The sequence below is a fragment of the Lepidochelys olivacea genome (assembly GCF_965140295.1).
Source record: "Lepidochelys olivacea isolate rLepOli2 genome assembly, chromosome: 1".
Taxonomy (NCBI): Eukaryota; Metazoa; Chordata; order Testudines; family Cheloniidae; genus Lepidochelys; species Lepidochelys olivacea.
In genome coordinates, this window is record NC_140411.1 from 311,009,260 (window position 1) to 311,029,400 (window position 20,141).

Consider the following 20,141-nt stretch of genomic DNA (forward strand, 5'->3'; position numbering starts at 1 on the left):
ATATATCTACAGAGCCTTTACACTGCATACCTATTCATCACAGAATGTTCTGTCCTTTCATAAGTATAATAATGTCCTGACTCTGCAAAATACTCATTGACTTCAAAGTGCCAGCATTGGCTGTACTATACAGGTTCAGGGACAAATTCTGAAAGAGACCCTAAGCATTTGCACATGTAAAACTGCACCTGTAATTTTAGAGACTGCCTGGGAATATTTGGCCTGCAATGTACTGGTTTCCTCATTTTCAAATTTTGCTTAATTGTAATTTATCATGTCACGTCTTCATATGGTTGTTTTATTAGGTTTAACTCCTTATCCACCAGGATATTAAACTTTTGAAATATGCATACTATTCCTTTTCAAAAATATATGTATTCCTAGACCCAATTCTGCCCCTACTGAAGTCAGTAGCAAAACTTAATATTTTAATTCCCACTAAAAATCACCCTTTTAATAAAACACCCATTTTATTCATTATTAGCTAACCTCTTAAAAATGTGACTGAAAACTTTACATGTAAGTAATACAGTAAATTTCTCTCTACTGCATATTGATACTCCACTACTGCAAAGAAATAGCATATGGTACTTGTATAACTCAGATTATAACAACAATGAAAAAGTAAAAGTTTGTAATATGGAAGATAGGGCCCAACAGACCACCCATATTGATTGGGATACATTGTTTCAGACTGCTTGGAGAACTATGAGGAATGATAGAGAAAGGACCAAAAACCTATTTCACTTTCCCAGATGTCTTGTAAAGTAGGATAAATTATCTATCCCGGAAACCATCTGGTTCGGCTATCCAGTTCAGCTTCCACTGACATCAATAGACATTTTTCCATTGACTTTAATGGGAATTGGTTGAGCCTCAAGTAAAAAGCGTGCTGACTATATAAACTTGCTAAAAATTCTGCTCATATAAGAACATATAATGATGTAGTTACTGGAAAATTATTATGTTAGCACCAGTTTTTAAATGCCCCAACCAATTTAGGGCCCCATTGTTCTAGATGCTGTACAGATCTAGTAAGAGACAGTCCTTGCCCCAGGGAGTATATAAGGCTAGTCTGAAACAAATTGCAACAGGTGGGTGAACAAACAAACAGGGGGAGATTTTATATAGTCAAGTTTACATATCAAGGCAAATTCAAACAAATGTTTTATTACTTTAAAAGCCTATCTTGAAATGCTATTTGTGTTGATTTTGTTATCAGTAAGCCTAGGAAACGGCTGGTGTCATGATGAACTGCTACTTTCAATAAAGTACCATTTCAAAACCAAACAAAATAAACGCTAGTTTCCTGCTTACTCCAAAATATTTAAGAAGTTTCAGCAATTCAGCCAAATGAAGTAATGCAAATTAATATTTGGTCATGTGTTTCCCTTTTTAAACAAATAACAATATACAGATTCCTCGTAGTCAATTGTCTCCTTCCTGCGCAGTTATTTTTTCTAACCAGAGGGTCCAGAGCATTTTTGTTTACCCAATAGCACTAGCTTCCAGACACAGGACTCCTGCTTCAACATTGTCTGCAGCAGCTATAGTTGCCCAGACAAGCAGCCTTGGCTCTAAAAATACCCTCCAGGTTCTTTCTGAGATTGTAAGACCTTCAGGACAGAAATCATGCCTACTTCTATGAGCTTGTCTTCACATACAGCATTGCAGCACTTCAGTGAAGACACTACTACACTGATGGGCAAGATCTTCTCCCATCAGTGTAGTTAATCCAGCGCCTCGAGAGAAGCTCCCCATTGACATAGCACTGGGGTGGGGAGGTTTAGGTTGGTATGATTATGTTGCTCAGGGGTGTAGATTTTTCACACCCCATGAGCGACGCAGTTATACCAATATAGGTCTGTAGCGTAGGCCTGGCCTAAGTTTATACAGGGCCTAAAACAACATCATTTTGTGTTAGTAAATAATATTATCCCAACTTTACAGAAGGGGAAATTGAGGCACAGAAAGGCAAGGTGATTTGCGGCCTACTTATCCCATCTGGAGCATGGCATGCATTGGACGAAAAAGGGTTGCCAGTTACACATAAGCCTCTGAAGTGAGTATAAAACATGAGAAAACTGCTACTGTCTGTTCCTGGAGAAATGATGCCATTTTAGAAACTCTGTAGACAAGGTGGATATGATCAGGGCTTAGTGCCTTACCCAGCATCATCCTCTGTAAGAGCAGTATTAACTTGCTCCTTTGCCAGCATAAATTAGAGCTGCCCTGTGGCCACTCTACTTTACATCAAGAGTCAGTCTGACCCACAGCTATCTCCAAGTTCGAAGTAGACGTAGACCCTCCAACGCACAAGAATTTGGCATTGCTGAGAATTCAGCCCACAGTCTTCATGGAGCGTCAGCTCTGAATGGCTGGAAGCTCTGTTATGAATATGACTCTGTTTACGGTACTGTGTTACTGAATATGTGTTACTGAATATTTTTGGATCATATGTGTCCATACACTGCATTTCTGACATGTGAGCCAAACATCATTCCAGGACTGACAGGACTGCCCAGAGAGCAAATGGGATCAGAGGGTGGAGGTTAGACGTCCCTGGTTTGGCATAACTTTTGTAACGCCAAAAGATGATGGTGCCGCAGAAAAGAAAGCCTTAATCCACATATAAGAACAGAAGAACAGCCATACTGGGGCAGACCAAAGGTCCATCCAGCCCAGGATCCTGTCTTCCGACAGTGGCCATTGCCAGAGAGAATGAACAGAACAGGCAATCACCAAGTGCAGGGCCATTCCTAGCTATTTTGGTGCCCTATGCAGCCCCCTCCCCGGGGGCAGGGGGGCCCAGGCCTCCATGGGGAAGAGCAGGGGGGCTGGCCCCAGACCTCCGTGGGGGACTGGGGCTGGCCACTTCCTGCGGAAAGTGGAGTGACCCGGCCCCAGCCTGCTCCGCTCCCCTGGCTCCTAGCCACGCCTCCGGTGAGTGCTGGGGGGCAGTTCCCCTCTCCCCCCAAGCCTGGGAGCCAGGGGAGTGGAGCAGGCTGGGGCCGGGTCACTCGACTTCCCGCAGGAAGTGGCCATCCCCCATCCCCCATGGAGGCCTGGGGCCAGCCCCCCCCGCTCTCCCCGGTGGAGGCCTGGGGCCAGCTCCCCAACCCCTCCCCGTGGAGGCCTCGGGCCCTACACAGACCCACCCACCCCCTGCTGCGGAGGCCTGGGGCCCCGGGCTACTCTGCGCCCCTGGCTCCCCAGGCTTGGGGGGAACCGCCCCACAGCACTTGCTGGCAGCGTGGCTGGGAGCCAGGGGAGCGGAGCAGGCTGGGGCCAGGTCGTTCCACTTACCATGCGGTGACTGCAGGGTCAGGCCTGGCGGCAATCTTCAGGGGAGTGGGGGCAGGGCTGGGAAAGCGCTGGAGCAGGTCCTGGAGCATCACACAGCTGCACAGGGCACCAGGAAATTTGCCCCAAAGTTCCTGGTGCCCTACGCAGCTGCGTGCTTTGCGTATGGGTAAGGACGGCCCTGACCAAGAGATCCATCCTCTGCCGCCCACTCCCAGTCTGAGGCAAACAGAGGCTAGGGACACCATCCCTGCCCATCTTGGCTAATAGCCATTGATGGACCTATCCTCCGTGAATTTATCTGGTTCTTTTTTGAACCCTATTATAGTCTTGGCCTTCACAACTCAATAACCAGTATCATTATTAGTCTTTTCAGAGCTATATTAGTCTTTTCAGATCTATAGTTTGCCCTATTATCATCTAGATTTCCTTCTTCGACCATAAAGCCAATGATGTCTGCCAAGAAGCAACTTCAAAACAGGAGGCTATATAAAATCAGTACCAGTTCTCCATCATTGCCACACATTTGCCAACATTAGCCTCAGTAACTAGCAATGGTTAGCATATTTATTCAAGAGCAAATAAAAAAAAATTGGCCAAATTCTTCTCGCTACATCCCTAACAATACCATTTGCTCTAATAGGGCTGCATGGATGTGAATAAAGAAACTAGTTCTAAATTTTGTATTGGCTGATTTCATAATTCAGTGAACAGATTCAAATAATTTCTATATTTTATTTTATTCTGTGTATATTATATTATTTTTGATAAACTTTAACAAACAATTTAAAAAATCACAAGATATGTGCCCAGATTATTACCTACATGCTATGTAATTTCTTTACGGGGTCCTTTTAAAAAGCCAAAATATGCCTCCCACTAAATTGATAAGTATAGGGGAAAGCTAACAAGGGGCTGGCTTGCTTGCTTTCTCTGGTTAAACCTAGGGGAAAGTAATTGCTACCTATGGTGTTATACAACCTAAATAAATAGTTTGTACTCTAGGAGTCCATCTTGTTTAATTATTATTATTTTAAAAGAAATATTAATGACTGCTTGAGATTACTTCTTTCAAGTCCCCGGAGGGATTCTATGGGTATGACTACACTGGCATGCATACTGGAGTACTAGGCCATGTACATGCTTGCACAAGTTCCCAATATCTGCACTGAGTGTCCACTTATGGTATGCTGGACATGGGTATAATGCTAGCTAAAAGTCTATACCCACGTCCACATTGGCATTGTTGTTACACGACATTAGCACTATCATTTCAGAGGCAGCATCCCAGGGCTCTGTGCATCAGAGAGAGACACTCTAGGAATCACATTGCTGTGTGTTGTTGGTACTGTCCCCTGCCTTCACATACCTGTTGCTGATGGCAATTCCTACTTGCTGCTCTCCCCACCAAATTGAATGGAAGCCATGGTGTAAGTGAATGATGATCTGATTCTGCCCCTTCTCCTTACTGCAGAACAGCTAGTTATGTGGTGGAGCAGGTGCTAGATGAGCTGCAGGATGGACTTTGGGGAGAGCTTTCTGATATGCTGAAGATGGCGGACCTTGAGGGGGGATAACAATTCATTCAGTTCCCATGGTACAGATATGGTAACTGCTGGTATCGTCATGGGTGGATTGTTGTTTCTGGCACAGGAGAACCAACACATCATTTTGGAAACTTGGGATGACGAGCAGAGACTTCAGAACTTCCCAATGAGGAAACAGACCTTCATGGAACTTTGTGAGGCACTTTTAGGAAACCACCAGAGACAGAGCACTCAATTCCATAAACGTGAAGAAGAGGGTTTTGGGTGCAGGGTTGTGAGGCAATTAACACTGTTATCTACCCACAGGTGGTTGCCATAAGCAAAGTTCTGGAAATAATAAATTTGAGAGGGTGGGTTTTCTGAACTGTGCAGGGGCTATTGATGGTAACCACACCCCAATACTTTGCCCGCCAAAAGGGGAAAGTAGATATATGAACCAAAAATTTTACTATCCACTTGTTCTGCAAGGTATTCAGTGGCAGATACATGACTACCAACAGGAGAAACATTGGAATGTATCATGACACCAGGGTGCTGAGGCGATTGGGATTGTACTTCAAGGGGGAAGAAGGGCATTTATTCCCCACAAATGATATGGTTCTTCCGGTGTGTCTGGTCCAGCTGTTATTTTGAGGGACCCTGCATACCCCCTCTGAACTTGACTCATAAAACTCTTCCCTGACATCAATGACTTTGGAAAAAAGGGAATTCAATTACAAACTCAATAGCTACCCAATGGTTGTAGAGTGAGTATGCGATAGGGTGAAATCTTGTTGTTGCTGCCTATACAATGGTCTGGATGCCAATGTGGTTAAGGCCATTCATATAATTATCATCTGCTGCACAGTCCATAATGTTTGTGAGGGTAAAGAGGAGTGCTTCAGTCCAGAATGGGCACAGGATGAGTCTTGTTTACCAAATTTGTACAGGCAGTTGGATCCCACCCACGTACACTCTGGTCTTGATTCACAGTGGGCAAAATTAGGGATGCCATATGTGTACACCTCTTGGAACAGAAGGGAGGCATAGGGTGATCTCTGTTTATGCTGAGGGACATCTTCACATCCTGGGCAGTTGCTAGAAAAAAACACTTGCATGGCTAAATAGCTTCCTGAGGATTTTGTTCCCCTGTAGGTGATAGCACTAGCCATTCATTCCTGTGACTATTCACCCACTGCAAACAATTATAACAGGGTGTTTCCACTGGGTTAACACTTTAAGGGTTGGGTTTATGCTATGGAGGGTGATGTCCTAGTTGTAATGAGGTCATTACGCAATGCTTTTTTCTGTAATGTTCACACTTGTTTACAAACCTCTGTTATCAGGAGCACATGATTGCTCTTAACAAGCTCATCAACGTTTGGTTTGGTGGGAAAGAGGTTCACCCATTCTTTTTTTCACTGTTCATTGGTAGTGGTGCTAACTGCAGCTGTTCTGGAGCAGTAACCCCAAAGTTGAAACTGGTCAAGATTTTGGAAGTCCAGGGAAAGGAGGGTCAGTTTAATCACTGAATAGTGGCAGGTACCTGTATAAACAACGAGGAGTCCGGTGGCACCTTAGAGACTAACAGATATATTTATAAGCTTTCGTGGGTAAAAAAAACACTTCTTCAGATGCATACAGTGAAAATTATAGATACAAGCATAAATATACTGGCACACGAAAAGAAGAGAGTTACCTGACAAATGGAGAACTAGCAATGATGACAGGGCCAATTCAATCAGGGTGGCTGTGGTCCACTCCCAATAATTGATGAAGAGGTGTCAGTACCAAGGGAGGAAAATTGATTCTATAGTGAGCCAGCCACACCCAGTCCCTATTCAAGCCCAAATTAATGGTGTTAAGTTTGCAAATGAATTGTAGCTCTCCAGTTTCTCTTTGAAGTCTGTTTTTGAAGTATTTTTGTGGCAAGATGGCTACTTTTAAATCTGTTATTGAATGTTCAGGGAGATTGAAGTGTTCTGCTACTGTTACCATTCCTGAGGTCTTATTTGTGTCAGTTTATTCTTTTACATAGAGACTGTCCAGTTTGACCAATGTACATGGCAGAGGGGCATTGCTAGCATATGATGGCATAGATCACATTGGTAGATGTGCAGGTGAATGAGCCCCTGATGGTGTGGCTGATGTGGTTGGGTCCAATGATGGTTTCACAAGAGTAGACATGGGGACAGAGTAGGCAACAGGGTTTGTTGCAGGGATTGGTTCCTGGGTTAGTATTTCTGTGGTGTGGTGTGGAGTTGCTGGTGAGTAGTTGCTTCAGGTTGGGGGGGGCTGTCTGTAAATGAAGACTGGCCTGCTTCCCAAGGTGCCTGTATTGTTACTTTAATTGTGTTTTGTTGTTCTGTATATGAACCAAATCATAAAGACATTTATCTTTCCATATTCTGTGTTGTGAGTTCTGATGCTTTTAAAATGACCAGTGCTTTCTGTAAGCACACAACAATGCTTCCCCATCCCTCCCCTGTCTCCTTGGGACTTCCGATATTTCCTATCCTGGGGGTGGGCATTGTGGGTGTGGGATGGATAGAAAAGTGTTTGCAGTATCATGGCACCAGACAGTTCTATCCATTCAATTTCAGGTGCTGCGAGTCATGGGGCCCAATCCCGAACTTGAAAACAACTTATGTTCTTCCTACTCAGGAAGAAAGGTCCACACACAAGTCAAGGAGACTGCAACATTTATTAAAACTAGTACATTGAACATATTTTGGGGAACAATTATTTTTAAAAGGGAATGTGAACAAACAAAACATAACAGGACTGCATCTGTGAACAACGGCCAAACGTTAATGTCTCTGAACCTGTCTCATTGCCATTCCCTCCCCCTGACAAGGCGGAACAATTGTGGAAAATTGTTCTGGGGAACAACTGGGAATGTCTTCTGTGCAAGGTTGGGGAGTAAGCACTTGGTGGGGTTCAGGGACTACAACAGGCTCATTGTTCCTCTCCTGGGTGCACAGAGAGGTCCCCTTGTGAGGGATTTCAGATGCCAGTTGAGGGTGTAGTCCCAACAGTCCTTCAGGCTCCTCTCAATTGCTCCAAGGGTTGGGTTCTCCACCTCAGCTGCACCTTGGGAAGCAGCTGGAGGAAATAGTGGAAGTTCATGGACAGGTGCAGTGGCCATAACAGCAGGCAGACCACAAACTCATTCAGTCACCAGTTCGATGGGCTTCTCCATTAGGGCATGCCCCCATTCTCTGTGGGCATGCCCTCCTTCTTTAAGGTATGTGTCCTGTGCCATGAACCAGTTCATCATTGTCTCTTCCTGCTAAAGAGACCAATCGTCCCATACCCTGAAGAACTCAAACTGCTCCTGGTTCCTCCGGTCCATGTCTTTGAGCAAGTCCTCCAGAGTCATTCTCCATCTTTCTCTGCTATCTTTGGAGTGATTCTCCCATTCTCCTGGTGGAATGGTTTCCCTCTCAGGAGATGAAGGTCCTGCAACTTCGAAGACAAGTATAGCCTTATATATTTTTTTTTACTTTGGAAGAAGCTGAGAAATCCCCACACATAACTGCTGTGGAAAGCCAAATTTTGATACTTTTCAGCATTCCAGGTTTGCGACTGTTAGAATATCATTGGTTCTCAGACAACTTTTGCATCCCACGAGGAAGGAGCAAGGGCTATTGTTTTTTTAAAAAATTAAATTTTCTTAAAGTCTCAAGGGTTGGTAGTGGTGGGATATAGCAGTTCCTTCCAGGAGCTAGGTTACCAGTTTCCAATTTCTTCTTTAAAGACTAACCAACACTCGGAGAACAGAGCAGTTTTCAAAGAGCAAGAATGGAAGAGAGAGGTGGCTTTCCAGTCCTGTGGAGAAAATCCAGCAATCTATGCCAGAGAGCTGTTTCTGCTAATGGTCACCCCTCTACATAATGCTGAATGGAGGGATTTGGTCAGCTATGAAGGTTTGCACTGCTGTTGAACCTCAAGACCCAGCTGGAGTTTCTGCTACACCACAAATTTGCTGAAATATGCTTATAGGACTGGGAGGCAATTCAACTGGAAATTGACTATGTTCTCACCTATCATACAATGTTTCCACGCAAAGGAAGATGAGAACCATGGAAACCATTGAAAATTCTGCCTCTGCGCCTGACTAACATTGGTGAAATGGACAGAGAAAGAAAAAGACGCACCACAACTTGGAATCTATGAGTCTATCTACAAATGTCCTGATGTTCTGCTCTTCATCTTTATTCCATCAGACCCAGCTGCTCTCAGAATGTCAGACTCAATTTGGATAAGATGGAGATGATGCTGATTGCCAGGGAGGAGCATTCTGATGAACCAGCAGAGATAACTGTTCCTTCAGCCTCTGACATCTGTCCACCCACTGTCAAAGTTGTTCACAATCTAAAATGTCTCCTAATATTATTGCTGCCAAGGGGCTCCAGTAACAGTTTTAAGTGTTGGGTGGCTAAGAAATAATGTACCTTCCTCTCACATGCAGATTTCACTAGGATCATAGCCCCTTTCATCACTAAGCTAGACAACACACTTTACCTGAGACTAACCTTGCAGGCCAAGAAGCTTCAGGTAATGCCAAACAGGCTGGTCACATTCTGAGCAGGAGAGACTGGCAAGAGAACATTACACCTAATCTTTGTTTTCACAGATATGAAGGTCTGCTTATTATCTCACCCATAAAATCTTAAATGGGGACAAGATGCTTGTAGTGTTTATGCCACAGTAGATCCAGTGCGATATTCCCTGCCCAGGCTTAGTTGACCTCACCTAGTTTACCTCATCATAAAACTTAAGTGCCTGGTCTCCACTATGCCTGATCAGCTAGATAGCTAATGTGCATTAACTATCTCATGGTAAAACATACCTCTTTAGTCAGTGAAGATATAGCCCTTAGCTCTGCATTGGCTGTAGACTTTTTGCAGGGGAAAGGCAAACTGCAGCCAACCATTTATAAATCTCTAGATGGCTTATGGCCCAGACACCTCATAGACAGCCTCACCTACTCTAACCCACCTCAAAAGTTCTATTAATCCAGAAGGAATAAATTTAGTGTCACAAAGCATGAGGCAGCCAGGGCGGAATACTCCTGATGTCAAGACCTTACCAGTGAAATTTGTTCCCACCAGAAATACACGTAAGCCTGAACCTGGTCACATTCAGGAAGTACTATAAGATACATCACTTTGTCCAAGCTTTTCGCTGACTGCCAGTTTCAGTATTCTAGCACCCAGCCTTTTGGCAAGGTTTCCCTCTCTCTGACCCGCGTAATGCTGTGATGTTACAGGCTATGCCTACACACTGCACACTAAACCCAGATCTTGGTGTTTCCAATCCTGTGCTTGAGCATCCACACTGCATTGGAAACCCAGGCCTCACAAGCATGCTGGTGTGTCCATACTATACTACACAGAACTTCAGCTTCTGAGAGCATATATCATCATATCCCAGGATTCCTACCACCCTTGCCAGCTGGTGCTCCTCTAGAGCTTGGTTCCTTGTGGGAGAACTTGTCTGTCCATCACGCAGGAGTTGTCCAGAAGTGTTTTGGGTGGTTTTAGCCTGCCAACACATCCAGCCAAGCCATTTTCGGTCCACATGCTCCCTGCAACTGGAGCCATCAACATGGTTTCCCAACTATCAAAACATCTAATATAATAAACAAACTCAGTGCCAAAATAGTGAAAGGTGCTTGTTCCCAAATGTCATGTCCTGCTATCCCTGAGTGTCCCTGTCCCACTGTTCTCCTTGGCCTTTCTGGCGTGTTTTGCAGGTGTAGGCTTGGAGTCGCTGAATACACAGGGTACATTTGTCCATTCCATGTGCCTGTGACATATCATTGCCTGTGACACAGTCCAGGCACCACCTGAATTGTCCAAAGGGTGCATAGTCTGCAGGACTTGATAGCATGGAGGAGACTCAGGGCATGGCACTGGAGCAAGCACTGCAGGTGTTTGCGGAGCCTGCAGTCTGGTGGCCATAAGCACAAGTAGTTGCTCATACAGCTCCTTCTGTTGCACTCTGTCTTCCTCCCTCAACTTGCAGTCATGCTTCATGAATCTGTCCATCAATATCTTCTCATACTGTGCAGCCTCTGTCTCTCTTTCCACTCTTCTTTCATTGTTATTCTTTTGATACTCCATTTGATCCTTCTGAACCTCTGTCTGCTGATTTGTTTTATTTAGGATCTCTCCCATCAACTCATCTTGGACTCAACTTCTCTTTGCGTAGAGTAAGTGGGTCCGCGTCCCCAGTATTTTCCCTGCAGAGGTGAAAGGCCTTGGAGGGGAAAAGAAAGAGCACATTATTGTCTGACCATGATAAAAAAGAATTACATTGTCCACCCTAACAAAGGGGTTGCTTTAATTCAATTTAATTCACACAAAATCCAGTGTCCACTTCAGACATCCTTTGGAGCAGCACTGAAGCCATCACGGTAAGCTATCCATACAAATTCAACTGAAATGATTTTTATATTCCCTTCATTCTTTTTTCAGTGGAAGAGGAGACCTATGAGTAATTTAGTCACGAGCTATGTTTTTTCAATCCTTTCAGGCTGGGCAAGCTCTGGAGAACATTGACATTCTGATAGTCCCAGAGTGCAAACCTGAACTTCTGTTCCAGGCCAGCAGAGGATGGCCATCAATGTGCGTTAAGGAGACATTTAGGGGTCTAGCGACCCACCAGCACATCTCTGAATGTAGGGGGCTTGTCAGTTACAGAGGCAGCTCTAATAACTATGCCCTGCCCTTCAACGTAACTGACCATCTTGAATTCCTGTTCCATGAGAAGTACACTTTCATAACCAGCCAGCAATGGGTGGAAATTCATGGTAAAAACCAAAGATGCTGGTTTAGCATAGAGACATAGTACAGCCTGTTTACAAGCACCCAATATCCATGCACAGACCCGACTGACTCTTAGCACACACAGACTGCCACCTGCAACTGTAATCTGGACTCATTTATTAAAGCCATGTATGGACCAAATACACACTCTGGCTTTGTTTGGACTAATAACAGCCAGATTTTTTGGAGACTCAGTTCACAGGTAGCCTGGAATAGTGCAAATATGGCTGATTTCTGAGGTGTGTTGTAATACATGGGAGGGGTACATGAGGCTATGAATTGTGGAGCCTCGACCCATATTTACAACAATCAGTGAGTAACTGGTAAAAATGTCATAATAACTGCATGTTTAACCACTTCCCTCTTTTCACTGTGTCCATTTTAAATCCCACATGGGGTTGTGGGGGAAGGGAGAAGGTGTGGGGGGAGTGATGTGGATTCTGCACTGAAAAGAAGTACACTAAAACTTCAGCTTGTATTAACAATTTAATAGGGCCATAAGCCAGAAATCCATCTCATCCATTAATAACAACAAACATAGCTGCTAAAACTTACTGGCTCTGTCACTTGCTCGGATGCCAGTTCTGCTGCTGGCTGCTCCCCAGGGCTCTCCCTAAACCGCGTCTCTGAGTATGGCCACAGGATGTGCTGAAGTTGGTTCGGCAGCATAGCCCTTTGGTTATCAGTACCAGGGTCACTTCTGGTCCATCTTCTGGTGGCTGGCTGGTCTCTGGAGCTGCCTGGGATTGGAAAATTATCCCTGCTCTGTAGATGCCATGCATCAGCTCAGCGCTCACCAGGCCCTCTCAGACGTCCAGAGAGGCCCAGGCCACTTCCAGCTTTTGAAACCCCTAGCCATAATAAAAATAAAAAATGATGATACATGAAAACAAAATTAGGCACCAAAAAAGAGCGAGACATAATTTGAATATTTTTTTATTTAACAGATGCTTTTCTAGCCTTTTTCTGTGCAAAAAAATTATTTCTTTTACCAAATCACATCTCTTATTTGCCAAAAAATAAACAAGTGTCTAAATTTGAGGCCCCAGCCAAATGGCCCTCCTGACACCCCCTCCACTCCCCTTTTGATTGGCCCTGGTGCACACTACAGCTCCCAGTACCTGGTGGAATTCCTTATAAAAGAGACAAGAAGATGGGGAGTTCCCAGAGGTTTCATTAGCATCCTTGACTTTGCAGTAGTCTGTCTTCAGCTGCTTGATTTGCTGTCTGTATTGTTCTGCTATTCGATAGATTCCCAGTGCCATCAGCTGCTCGGTTATAGCTTTGTAAGCATGATCATTTCTTGTGCTCTTGCTGAAGTCAAACATCTTCCTCGCCTCACAACAGTGGTTTTCCAGAATCAGGCTGTGTTCCTCTGGCCAGCTAGCAGGGCACCTGATGCAGGATTTCTCCTTAGTGCTGGCCATAGCTAATACGCATGTGGATTGACTGTGTTTCCGGTTGAGCAGTCCATGAGGAAATAAAGAGTTAAATGCTGAGCAGGGTGCATTCGAACCAGGAGCTTCCTTTTGTTTTCTGGGAAGTGAGTGGGAGGTATTGGGATGGAAATGCCAGGAAGCATAGCCCCAAGGGATTTGGGGATAGAGTTGGCAGACTCTACAGAACTGAGTCTAGTGACTTGGACTGGAGCTGCATCCATACTGCAAAATGCCTGGGCTTTGACCCACATCACAGCAGACTTGGGTTCTGACCCACCCAAGGTCAAAGCAGTTCCTGCAGGCCCAAGTCCAGAGGAGGTTCCTGGTCCGAGTCAGGCTGATTTCTGTGTGGACAGAAGAGGGGCTTGGGTTTAAACCTAAGTCAGAGCCCAGCTTTAATGTGCTGTGTAGATGTACCCCCAGAGGCTATGGTGCATTCTGCCTCTTATTCTTGGGAAGTGTTTTTGCAGGTAATCTAAGCCAAGGAGGCCCACGAAATAAATGTATTGAATGAATAATAATAATAAATTATATGAAGTCACACCTTACAGACTCCAGTCTCTGCACACAATGGAGCTGATCTTTGGACAGCAGAGCTACTGTGTCGTCCTGTATTCCTCCGAGACACCTGCAATATTCCATCTATGCTGGTCCATAAATACAGACACTGGTTTCTCCTCTCCCGCCAGCTGGAAATGGAGCAGCTTGTCCTAGAACCCACAAACAGAGAGGCAATTCTGCATTTAGTCCTTAGTCGAGCACAGGACCTTGTCCAAGCCGTGAATATAGCTGAACCACTTGGTAATAGCTAACATAATATAATTAAATTTAACATTCTTGTAGAGGGAAAAATGCCAAAGAAACCCATCACCGTAGCATTTAATTTCAAAAAGCGGAATGACACAAAAATGAGGACGCTAGTTAAACAGAAATTAAAAGGAACATGCCTGCAAAGGTTAAATGCCTGCAAACTGTATGGAGACTATTTTAAAACATCATAATAGAGGCTCAAACTAAATGTATACCCCCTTCCTCCCCCATTAAAAAAAATCCAGTAAGAGAACCAAAAATAAATGCTACCATGGCTGAACAACAGAGTAAAAGAGGTGATTAGAGGCAAAAAGGCACTGTTTAGATATTGGAAGTCAGATCCTAGTGAGGAAAATAGAAAGGAGCATAAACTCTGGCAAGGCAAGTATAAAAGTATAATAAGGCAGGCCAAGAAAAAATTTGAAGAGCAACTAGCTAAAGACACAAAAACTAACAGCAATTATTTTTAAGCACAACAAAAGCAGAAATCCTGCCAAACAGTCAGTGGGGACACTGGACAATCAAGGTCTAAAGGAGCACTCCAGGAAGACAAGGCCATTACAGTGACTCTATATGAATTCTTTGCATCCGTCTTCACTGTAGAGCATGGGTTTTCAAACTTTTTAGGCTGCATACCCCTTCCCAGATTGAAGTGTCAGTAAAGGAGGTTTTGGAACAAATTGAAAAATGTAAGTGTAATAAGTCACCAGGACTAGATAGTATTTACTCAAAAGTTATGAAGTAACTCAAATATGAAATTGCAGAACTACTAACTGTGGTATATAAACTAAAGGCTTAAATCAGCCTTTGTACCAGAAGACTGGAGGCTAGCTAACGTAATGCCTATTTTCAGGCATTCAGAAAAAACTCCAGAGGCGATCCTGGCAATTAAGAGGCAGTGAGCCTAACTTCAGTACCAGGCAAATTGGTTGAAACTATAGTAAAGAACAGAATTATCAGACACATAGATGAATACAATATGTCGGGGAAGAGTCAACATGGCTTTTTGAAAGAGAAATAATGCCTATTAGAATTCTTTAGGCGTCTGTAGGGAGGTCGATGACTCACCGGCACAGCACCTCCTGCTGGTCATCCAGGGAATTAGGTTAACTCCAGCTTCGGAGTGCCCTCTACTGGCCAGTGTCTTACCTGCCTTAGGCCCCCATGTCCCTTCCAGACGCCAGTGCCCTTTACCTCAGAGTTCTGCCCCCAGCAGTACCCCCACACTTTGGGTTTCCCCTCCCAGGGAAACAGCCAACCCTCTAAACCCACCTTGCCTCAGTGGCTACCGCCAGTCATTATCTAGCTCCCGCTCACTGGGGCAGACTGCAGTCTGTAATGGCCACTAATCATTGGCAATGGGGTAGGACCAGCTGCCTCTTCCTATCCCGAGCTGCCCCTCTGCAGCCCCAGTACCTATGTAGGCCTTCACCAAGGCCTGCAGCCTGGGGTTTTACCAGGCAGGAGCTCCCCAGTTCCCTTGCCCTATTCCCCAGCACTGCTCCTGTTCAGGTACCTTCCTTGTAGGCAGCTAGCCCTTCTCCCTCCAGTTTTCACAATGGAGAGAACTAAATAGTGCAGGGGAGGGAAGTCCAAAGATTCATATGCGGACCAGTGCTGTTCAACATATTCATAAGTGATCTGGAAAAGGGAATGAACAGTGAAGTGGAAAAATGTGCCGATGATACAAAATTACTCAAGATAGTTAAGACCAAAGCTAACTGCAAAGCATTACAAAGGGATCTGGTTAAACTGGGTGACTGGGCAACAAAACAGCAGATGAAATTCCGTGTTGATATGTGGACAGTAATGAACATTGGAAGAAACAATCCCAGCTATATATACAAAATGATGGGGATCTAAATTACCTGTTAACCCTCAAGAATGAGATCTTAGCATCATTGCGGATAGTTCTCTGAAAACATCCACTCAGTGTGCAGTGGCAGTCAAAAAAGCTAGAAGAACGTTAGGAACCATTAGGAAAGGGAGATAAATAAAACAAAAATGTCATAGTGCCACTATATAAATCCCTGGTATGGCTACACCTTGAATACTGTGTGCAGTTCTGGTCGTCACAGCTCGGAAAAAGCTATATTAAAATTGGAAAAGAGAAGGACAACAAAAATCATTAAGGGTATGGAACAGCTTCCATGTGAAGAGAAATTAAAAAAGACTGTGATGGTTTAGTTTCGGACAGAGATGACTATGGGAGGGGATGGCAGAAGGCTTTAAAATCCTGAATGGGCTGGATAAAGTGACTACAGAAGTTTTATTTACCTCATCATAGAATTCGAGAACTAGGGGACACCCAAGGCAATTAATAAGCAGCAGGTTTTAAACGAACAAAAGGAAGTACTTCACGCAATGCACAGTAAACCTGTGGTACTTGTTGCCAAGGGATGTTATTAAGGCCAAAAGACTAACCCAGGTCAAAAAAGAAATTACATAAATTCATGGAGGATAGGTCCATAAATGGCTATTAGCCAACTATTAGCCAGGCTATTTGCCTGATTAGTCAGGGACATAATCTCATGCTCTGGGTATCCCTAAACCTCCAACTGCCAGAAGCTGTGACTGGATGAAAGAAGATGGATCACTTGAAAACCCACTGTAACTGTTCATTCAAGTACATAAAAGGTTGGTACAAGGAGGAGGGACAAGGACTGTTCTTCTTAATCTCTTAGGCTAGGACAAGAAGTAATGGTCTTAAATTGCAGTAAGGAAGGTTAAGATTGAACATTAGGAAAAACTTCCTGTCAGGGTGGTTAAGCACTGGAATAAATTGCCTAGGGAGGTTGTGGAATCTCCATCATTGGAGATTTTTAAGTACATGTTAGACAAACACCTGTCAGGGATGGTCTAGATAATACTTAGTCCTGCCATGAGTGCATGGGACTGGATTAGATGACCTCTCGACATCCCTTCCAGCCCTATGATTCTATGATTCCCTCAGAAGCAGTCACTGTCAGAAGACAGGATGCCGGGCTAGATGGCCCATTGGTATGATCCAGTATGTCCATTCTTATGTGATTTGGGCAAATTAAGGCCAAAAACTAGAAAAAGGTTTCTAACCCTCAGCGGAGTGAGGGTCTAGAGAAGGTTTCCAATAGTCACAAAGAGGGAACACACTAACTAGTTGTAAGATGTAGCTTGATACATTTATTAATAGGATTATACAATAAGGTTGCCTGTCCTAGCATGGCACTGGATGTGATGACCCAGGAGGTCCTTTCCAGTATCATATTCCTAAACCATTTAGTATCTCTGTGCCTCAGTTCCCGATCTGCAAAATGGGAATAATAGCACTTCCCTACCTCACAAGAGTGTTGTGAGGATAAATACATTAAAGATGTGCAGCACTGGGATACTACAATAATGGAGGGATTATGAGTATCATAGATTGACAAACAACTGGATAGATAGAGGGATGGATCAGCTCTTCTATAGTCTGGGCTTTGGCTGCCTTAAAGCTTTTGGGCAAGATGTAGTCTCCCTCGTTCATGCAGATAACTCACTTGCTTCTGCACCATAAAGTTTGCTTTTTCACACAGGAATCAGGGAGGAATGGTAACAAATTAGGAATTAGTGGAGGAACTGTAGGAAAACTTCAGTTTCTGAGCTGCTTGCTTTGCTGGCAGTGAATTTTAGTGAATTAAACTGCTTCGTTTTAATTCCTGGGCATTAATTTGGTTGTGCTTTTCAGTAATGTCCAGGGAGCCTAGAGCATATGGATAGGCATATGGATGAAATCCTGGCCCTATTGAAGTCACAGGGCCAGGAGTTCACCACATAACTGCAGAAGTGGAGTTATACAAATACAACTCTGATAGCAAACCAAAGGGGGTATCTGAATAGATGTTGCTCCTCCGGAAACTGTATCGGCATTTTTCAGCTGATAAGGGAACTTTTCAGCTCCTTCTGCAGAAAGCCTCGTTATGAGACTCCGATCCAGGGTGTTGATATCTTTCCTAGTGATCAATTTTTGGTGCAATTTTGGGTATTCAACAGATAAAGCCTGCCTGAGAGCCGGCTTGACGAAAGGGGGCTGGACCCTTCTCTTTGCAGAACGAGCAGAGCGTTAGTAGTGGGTGCAGTAGTCCCAATACTGCAAGGTGGCCCTTGGGGAGGGAGGAGAGCGATTTCCTTTTCAGTAGTGTTATCCCAGTAACTATTGGCTTCCCTTCTCCCCTTTCCCCACATCACAGGGTGGTGAGAACAGATTTACAGTGCAGGCATCATTTAAATTCATCCCTCAGGTGATAACAGATTCTCCGCAGATTTGCATTCGCATCACATCGTTGTAATACTGTTCTGTCACCCCAGTGTGCCAGTGATAGGCAAGGAAACCGTACTGGATACTTTGATGGATGCAGTGTTGTTGTAGATGTGTTGGTCCCAGGATATTAGAGAGACAGTGTAGGTGAGGTAATTTCTTGTATTGGACCAACTTCTGTTGGGGAGAGAGACAAGCTTTGGAGCTCTTCTGCAGGAAATCTTTCCCAGAACTGGAGAAGAACTCTGTTGAAACTCCAAAGCTCATTTCTCTTCCCAACAGATGTTGGTCCAATAAAACATGTTACCTCACCCACTAGTCTCTCTAACGACTGGTGAAGTCCAGTCAATGGACATTTTAAAAGTTTACTACCAACATCATTGGTATCATGTGATAATATAGGCCGGGGAAACAAACGCGCTAAATCTTTCATTTCAATCTAGTTCAGTCAAGCAGGGGCTTCATTACTAGGTTGCTGGACCGCCTAGGCCTAGGTAACCCAGACATGCACAGGGGTTAAGAACATAAGAACGGCCATATTGGATCAGGCCAAAGGTCCATCAAGCCCAGTATCCTGTCCTCTGACAGTAGCCACTTTGAGGGTGCCCCAAAGGGAATGAACAGACAGGTTATCATCAAATGATCCATGCCCTGTCACTCAATCCCAGCTTCTGGCAAACAGAGGCTAGGGACACCATTCCTGCCTATCCTGGCTAATAACCATTGATGGACCTATCTTCCATGAATCTATCTAGCTCCCTTTTGAACCCTGTTATAGTATTGGCCTTCCCAACACCCTCTGGAAAGGAGTTCCAGAGGTTGACAGTGCCCTGCATGAAAAAATACTTTCTTGTGTTTGTTTTAAACCTGCTACCTATTAATCTCATTTGGTGGCCCCTTGTTCTTGTATTATGAGAAGGAGTAAATAACACTTCCTTATTTACTTCCTCTATACCACTCATGATTTTATAGACCTCTATCATATCCCCCCCTTAGTCTCCTCTTTTCCAAGATGAAAAGTCCTAGCCTTATTAATCTCTCCTCATAGGGAAGCCGTTCTATACCCCTAAGAATGTGATGAGTGATGGGTGTCCCCACCCTCACACATCTCAGCTGCAGTTTGTCCCTGCTGAACTCTAAACGATTTGCAGGAGGGACCTGATGACTCCTGGAAATGTCCTGAGAGGTGATTACTGCACATGCACATGGGCTGTCAGGCACTTGGCTACTTCCAAACAGCTTGTTGAGGCTCAACTCCTCCATAGTTTCCTTTTGAACGAAAGGGGATTGGGTTGTGGCTGTTTGGCGTTTGCTTGTTCTGCTTTGGACCGTGGTATTTAACTACCCTCTGGTAACTCAGAGGCCAGGTCTACACTAAAATGTTGGCGCCACCCAGGTATGTTGCTCAGGGGTGTGTAGACAGTGCTAGGGCCAGGGAAGAATTCTTGGGGACCTAGCTACCTCCTCTGGGGAGCTGGATTTACTACAGGGATGGGAGAACCTCACCCAGAGCGTCCACACTGAAGCGCCACTGTAGCGCAGCTGAAACTGGGCGGGGGGTGGGGGGCTTCCCATTTTGCCACTCTGGTCATTTATAGCACACACAAATCTTACAACAGGTCAGATTCAAGACCGATAGGACTACAAATGCCTCGGAGATGAACCCTCCCCCCATCTCCACCCTCACATCAAAGTCACCCGGAAGGGCGCCATGGTTTTTGCCCCTCTTCCTAGTCCTTAGTCCTGAGTGTTTAGGGGGCAGTTTGGAAATCTAGGTGAAGAGTGGGCAACGGCCAGTGCTCCTGTGGGTGAAACCCAGCCACACTAGTCAGTGTTTAACATCGGCCTTTGCTCGGATTTCCCCAGCCAGCTCTGCTCCGTCAGTTCAGCCCTGCTGCCGATTGAAACTCTCCTTTCCCCAGGCTCCTACACAGGCGACTGCGGATCGCGGACT